Below are 8,212 nucleotides of genomic sequence, written 5' to 3' on the forward strand. Positions count from 1 at the left end.
GAAACTTTGCAGAAATTTGAAGTGGAATACTTATAACAAAAATGCATTATTACCTTTTGAAATACATTTCAGATTAAAGCTTTTGAGAAAAAGACTCAAGAACAGGGTCGACTAGTTCAGCATTCTTTTTCTGTTTTAAAAATTAAATCAATTTAATCGGTTATAGATGATAATTGATATTGAGGATATTTTGTTGGTTGAATGTCCTAGTAACACTGAGTAATTCACTTGTTTTATAGCAAAAGAATATCGACAGAAAGATTCATCAGGTACCAAATAAATAAAAAAATGAAAAGGAAATTGTGACTTCAAACAGATTTTGTTTGATTCATGTGATTAAATTCCTTAATTGGTACGATTAATTGGTACAATATTGATACAGAAAACGATTCTTCTTCTCAGCCTGAAAGCGATTGGAACAGACTACGTATTTTATGTATATATATGTATTTAATCGTATTTATATATATTTAAATAAATATATATATACCCGTATTTGTATCTATATATAAATATCAGTATTTTGTGTATATATATATATATATATATATATATATATATATATATATATATAATTATAATCTGTATAACAATATTCATATATCTAAATCTATATCCAAATTTGTATAACTATTTTATTTACATAATTATATTTATAAGTTATATTTAATCTTATTAATAAATATATCTATAATAATAATACTCTGAATATTGTAAATAATAGCAATACAATTTATAATCATATATTAGTAATTAGTAATAATAATAATATTATTACTAATGATGTTGATAATAAACACTATAATATGTACATCATTAGTATCATTAATAACAATAATACTACTAACAATAATACTATATTAATTTATATAAATATATACTTTCATATCAATATATTATCTATTGAATATAATAATCTATATATCATTGATTTTTCTTTATAATGCTAATATCAAAAATATTAATACTATTAAGAGTACTAATTATATTATTAGTTATAATAATATAAATGATAATAATAATATTAAAAATAATAATATAACAACTTATACTTATCAAATTTCATATATAAATTTATACCTTATATAATAATATTAATGATACAATTATTATAAATAAATAATGATAATAATATTAACATAGCAATTATAATTTCAACTCGTAACTACATATATTACATATTATTATTTATGTAATATTCATATAACATATTTACAGTATACATAGTATATTAATTATGTAAAAAAATCATATATATATATATATATATATATATATATATATATATATATATATATATATATATATATATATATATTGTTCACATTTTTAATTACATCAATTGTTCGTGAATTGTCGGTAATGGTTGAATGGTAATTGATTACATGAACATAGTTTTCAAAGTTTTTGAGACTCAACATTATAAATTTGCTTAACGTGTCGAAAACATATAAAGATAAATTTTAAATTTGGTCGAAAATTTCCGGGTCGTCACATTAGTGATATATGTCGTTGTACACTAACGACTTTTATGAACGGATTTGTGTTGTCCAAGTTAGTGATATATGTCGTTGTACACTAACAATTTTGTGAACGGATATGTGTTATCGTTCCGCCAAGGGTCAGTGATATATGTTGTTGTACACTAACGGTTGTTATGAACACCGATGGGAAATTCGAGTACCATTCCTTTGTACGATTGGTTAACCATGGTTGTGTGAATTTTGTATTAGCATGTTAAATTGTGAACTATATGCTATTGGTGTTGCTAGCTTATTGTAAATTACGGATATTAGTTTATGCATGATGTTGCATGGTTGTTGAATTGCTAGCTTGTATGCGGTATTGTGTAAGTGATTGCAAGTAAGTAAATTATATATGTATGTGTATAATTATTGCATTCACTAAGCTTTATGCTTACCCCTCTCGTTGTTTACCTTTTTACAGGTATTGTGGTGCTAGCTAGTTGATAGGCTAGATGCATAGGAACACTTGGACTCGATGGGGTAGCTTTTGGATATTTGGAGGTGGATTGGGGATTTGTTAGTCCCCGGGATTATGCTCTTGGTATCGGGTTGGGTTGGAGAGTCCTAACTCGTCTTTTTGTAAACTCGTAACTTTTGAATATACGAATTACGTCGGTTGTTGAACGAGTTATTGTTTGGGAAAATTGGGTTTTATATGTAAAAAGGCTGAACAGCTGTTTTTGTGTAATAGAGTGCGCCGCGCAGATGTATGCGCGCCGCGCAAATGGCCAAGGTCATGTACCTGCTGCCAGTCTCGAGTTCTGTTTCTGTTTCACGTTGTAAACCATGCCGCGCACTGATATGCGCGCCGCGCACCCATATGCGCACCGCGCACCCATATGCGCGCCGCGCATATGGTCAGTCAGAAATTAATGTTGTAAAAAAAAGGACGTGTGTTTTCTCGTGTTACATTTTGGGGTTATTACAAGTGGTATCATAGCATAGTCTAAGGGATTGGTGTCTAGTCTTAGACTTATTGACAGTGGTGCGTTATTTGCGGGACTTGTAGGAATACGAGTCGGATTGAGATTTGTTAGTGCCTTAGAGTAAGTGACTAACTAGGACTTGTGTTAGTCCAAAGTGTGATTATGTGGGGCCTTATTTCGTGTGTAAATTAGTGCCTTAGACTGCTAGTTCCTAATGTAAGTAGGCGAACTTGGACGTTGTTTTAGTGATAGTCACCTAGGTTGTAGGTTGACTTCTTGTTGCGGTGTACTTGTATATATTTATTATTATATTTTATATAGGTGTATATATACATGTATCTATTGGTGCGGTGTCCTAGAGATGAATCTATTGGACAGATTCAGATGTTTGGCGGTTTTGAGTGATCAAGTTCACTGTAAGGACTTTGGTCATTCGGGTACTAGGAGTTATCGCGTGTTATTTTATGTGAATGTCGCGTCAGTCCGGGTAAAGTACTTTGCGTGACCATGCGAAAATGGTAAGGTACACAATTGTAATAGTGACTGATCACCATTATTATAACCGTGTATCTTGACACCAAGCATGACATGACGAGTACCGAGTGAAAGAAACGTGGCATGGTTGGGTAGAATCGGGACGAGTTAGGAATCTTTTATTGGTTCCTAAGATATAGTGGTCTCGGGTGATGTGCTTGTTGTCATATCGGGTTCTTTGTTAGTCGGGAAGTGTTACGGTGGATTCGGTGAGTTAAGGTGAGTGAAAAAATCACGAGTTCGGCGCGTACCTAGTCACCCTAAGTAGTGGGTGCACTATTGAGATTGTTATTGGTTGTAGTTACTCATCGTAACTGGGATGACCGATTAGTGATTGTGCGTATGACGAAGACTTGAATCCCGTAAAGGAATGTAGCAAGTCAAATGATTGGAGAATTGGGTTACACTCGGTAGAGTGTGAAATGTCCCGTGCATATTGATTATAAACGTTCCATATTAATTGATTTCGTTGCGAGGTTTTGACCTCTATATGAGACGTTTTTCAAAGACTGCATTCGATTTTAAAACAAACCATAACCTTTAAAATATTACGACGATTATCAAATAATGATAATCTAAAATATAGCTTTTTTCACACGACCATTACATAATGGTTTACAATAATATTACACATCAACATAAGTCTTCGAATGCAGTTTTTAAACAATATTATACAAGCATGGACTCCAAATCTTGTCTTTAATTTAGTATGCAACAGCGAAAGCTCTTAACAATCACCTGAGAATAAACATGCTTAAAACGTCAACAAAAATGTTGGTAAGTTATAGGTTTAGCCTATATATTTATCAATTCGTATTAATAGACCACAAGATTTCATATTTCCATTTCTTGTAAACAACATGCATGCATAAAAATCATTCATATGGTGAACGCCTGGTAACCGACATTAACAAGATGCATATAAGAATATCCCCATCATTCCGGGACATCCATCGGACATGATAAAACAACATCGATGTACTAAAGCATCCGCAACCATGGATGGGGTTTGTTAGGCCCAAAAGATCTATCTTTAGGATTCGCGTCAATTAGTAGATCGGTTTACTAATTCTTAGGTTACCAAGCAAAAAGGGGTATATTCGGCTTCGATCATTCACCCATATAATGTAGTTTCGATTACTTGTGTCTATTTCGTAAAACATTTATAAAACTGCATGTATTCTCATCCTAAAAATATTAGATTTTAAAAGTGGGACTATAACTCACTTTCACAGATTTTTCCTTCGTCGAGAAATAAGACTTGGTCACGGGTCGATTCACGAACCTATAAAAAATATGTACATATATATCAAAGTATGATCGAAATATATTCACAACATTTTTTATTACGTTTTAATGATTTAAGTTTATTAAGTTAGCTGTCCAACGTTAGTAGCCTACAACTAGTTGTCCACAGTTATCAGTACAGAAATAAATCAATATAAATTATCTTGGATCAATCCACGACCCAGTTTATACAAGCCTCAGGCTAGATCACAACTCAAAGTATATATATTTTTGGAATCAACCTCAACCCTGTATAGCGAACTCGATCATTACAGCATATAGAGTGTCTATGGTTGTTCCAAATAATATATATAGATGGGTCGATATGATATGTCAAAACATTGTATACGTGTCTATAGTATCTTAAGATTACATAATATATGTTAGAATACATTTATAATACAATATAAGTTAGCTAGGATATGATTAGTATAGATTTGTTACAATTTTCACGTAGCTAAAACTAGTAAAAATATCCAATTTTGTTTTACCCATAACTTCTTCGTTTTAAATCCGTTTTGAGTGATTCAATTTTCTATGGTTTCATATTGAACTTAAGTTTATGAATCTAAACAGAAAAAGTATAAGTTTATAGTCAGAAATACAGGTTACAAGTCATTTTTTAAAGAGGTAGTTATTTCCGTCGAAAGAACGACATCTTGATGACCATTTTGAAAAACATACTTCCACTTTGAGTTTAACCATGATTTTTAGATATAGTTTCATGTTCATAAGAAAAATCATTTTCCCAGGAGGACAACTTTTAAATCAAAGTTTATCATAGTTTTTAATTATCAAACCCAAAACAGCCCGCGGTGTTACTATGATGGTGTATGTCCGGTTTTACGGTGTTTTTCGTGTTTCCAGGTTTTGAATCATTAAGTTAGCATATCATATAGATATAGAACATGTGTTTAGTTGATTTTAAAAGTCAAGTTAGAAGGATTAACTTTGTTTGCGAACAAGTTTAGAATTAACTAAACTATGTTCTAGTGATTACAAGTTTAAATCTTCGAATAAGATAGTTATATATATATGAATCTGATAGTTATGCGAGGTGTATATAAAATAGCTATTATATTTTACAAGAAAATACTATTAAATACGATACAATTTTACACAAGATATTTATTTATTTAGAGAATGGATATACTTAAACCTTGCTACAACACTTATAGGCAGTGTACCTAATCGTACAGTAGTGTAGTTTTTAGTAAGTCCGGTTCGTTCCACAGGGAAAATCTTTAAACAAAGCTTAACGCTATATTAGTTTATTTTTATAAAAATACAAATATATATATAAGTAATATTATTATTATAAAGGGGGGTTTTTACCGTTTAATGACCGGTTTGTCGATTTTAAAACTTTAGTCGCAGTTAAAACCAAATGTAAAATAATAAATAAATACAAGACTTAATTTAAAGCGTAAAGTAAATAACGATAATGAAATTGCGAATAATAAAAGTACGATAAAATAAACTTGCGATAATTAAAAAGTACGATAATTAAAAGTGCAATTAAATATAATAACAATAAATAAAAGTGCTATAATTAGAAGTGCAATTAAATATAAAATAAAGGAAATTAAATATGAAATAAAAGAATTATGCTTATTTAAACTTTCGTAATCATGATGTTTGACGTGTTGATTTTAGTTTTATGCCCATGGGTTAATTGTCCTTTGTCCTGGATTATTTAATATGTCCGTCTGGTTTTTATCCATAACAGTCCATCAGTCATAAATATAAAGTGCGAGTATCCTCGTCAAATTATCCTTATACCCGAAGTTAAATATTCCAACTAATTGGGGACTTAAACTATAACAAGATTTTAATACTTTGTTTAATAATTACACCAGGATGTCGACTGAGTGTAACCCAAGGTTTTAATATTTTATTATCAATTATGTCAAGTGTCCTTTTACATAATTTCACCCCTGTTTTAATTATTCTAGTGGCTATTAATCCATTCCCGTGTCCGGTTAAATGAACGATTATTCGTACATATAAATACCCCGCCCATCGTGTCCGATCGAGTGTATATGGTAATTTATAGGGACGCCCAATTGTAAATCTTTATATTAACATTAACAAACTATCATTTAGTTAAACAAATATAAAGCCCATTAATAGCCCATAGTCTAATTACCACAAGTGTCGTTCTTTTGTCCAAACCCCAATTATGGTACAAAGCCCAATTACCCAATTTTAGTAATTAGCCCAACATCATGATTACTTCGGATTAAATAAGCATAATAATAACTTAGCTACGAGACATTAAATTAAAAAGGTTGAACATAACTTACAATGATTAAAAATAGCGTAGCGTTACACGGACAGAATTTCGACTTACACCCTTACAATATTCGCTAACATACCCTTATTATTAGGATTAAAATTAAAATTAAAATTAAAATTAAAATTAAAATATAAATATAAATATTTACGTATAGATATAGAGAGGATGGATATATGTTTTTTTTTTGCGATCCGAATTCGTTTGCTTTTATAGGGAGTCTCAGAATTTGGGGCTCCGCGACTCGCGGCCCTTTTTGCCTTCAAACTCCGCGAGTCGCGGAGTTTGAAAATACAGCTCACTCCAAATTGGATCTTAGTCTGCCGACGGTTTTAAATATTAATATAATATATATATAATTTTTAAGAATTATTTATATATTATATTATATTTATGTGCATAGTTGACTTGTACTTTTTAGTCCGTTGCGTCAAGCGTTGAGAGTTGACTCTGGTCCCGGTTCCGGATTTTCGAACGTCCTTGCGTACAATTTAATATCTTGTACTTTGCGTTTTGAATCTTGTACTCTTGTAATTTCGAGACGTTTCTTATCAATAATTGGAACCTCTTTGATTGTATTTTGTACTTTTGAGCTTTTTGGTCGTTTGCGTCTTCAATTCGTCGAATCTGTCTTTTGTCTTCACCTTTTATTATTTAAACGAATATCACTTTTAAATAGAACAATTGCAACTAAAAGCTTGTCTTTCTTGAGGAATAATGCTATGAAATATATGTTCATTTTTAGCATTATCAAATATTCCCACACTTGAGCGTTGCTTGTCCTCAAGCAATATCGTCTTGAAATACTAGAATCACTTCTTTATTCTTCACACTTTGTACATCAGTGATTTCTATACGGCGGTATAAACAATGGTAGTAACGATATGGTTTACAGTCCCACATGACTATAAAAATTTAGATCCATTAAGGAAATTGGATCTTTATGAAAACATTTGATCTTTTGAAAATTAAATCTAGTTTTTACCCTAGATAAGTTTTCCGGAATAACCCTTCACCGGTGTTTGCAAAATATTTTTGTGGGTTTGGTGGGTTTCAGATTTGAAAATTTTAGCTCAAAACTTATGGTTTTGTGTCACCCACTTGCTAACCTTGTATTTGGAAAGCAACACGTCCAGTTTACTTGTCCCGTATATTACCTTTCGGTAAACTACCGTCCGGTTGTAAAGGAAAGCGTTGAACAAGCAACTGTTAAGGCAATGTCCCCTGACATGCTTTTAATTATGGTCTATAACGTATCGGACGCAATTACTATCCTTGGTAGGAGCAATAGTAAAGCTCACCCTTATAATTTTTCGGTCTAGCACAAGGTCCTGTCTTTGACCACTATGCAACCACCGTTCTTACGGTTGACACCCGATTTAGTTCAGGTGACCTAATGAATTTCAGGTAAATTCCTAGGATTTTACGTTCAATGGTAATGAACGCATTGAAAATAAGGTTTTCAGAAAACAAATCGGTTTGTAATTTTGATCAAAATATTTTCTCGTTCAAGCTCGAGTTTAGATATCATTGAATTCCATGAGTTTGTAATTCTGAATCTTTAAGGTCAATCTCAAGAATTGAGTAATATCAGGCTTAAAAGCTGATTTTTGATCTTTTAAGGAGATTATCCTTTCTGGGGA

The sequence above is a fragment of the Rutidosis leptorrhynchoides genome, chromosome 10, assembly GCF_046630445.1.
Source record: "Rutidosis leptorrhynchoides isolate AG116_Rl617_1_P2 chromosome 10, CSIRO_AGI_Rlap_v1, whole genome shotgun sequence".
In the NCBI taxonomy this organism is placed as follows: domain Eukaryota; kingdom Viridiplantae; phylum Streptophyta; class Magnoliopsida; order Asterales; family Asteraceae; genus Rutidosis; species Rutidosis leptorrhynchoides.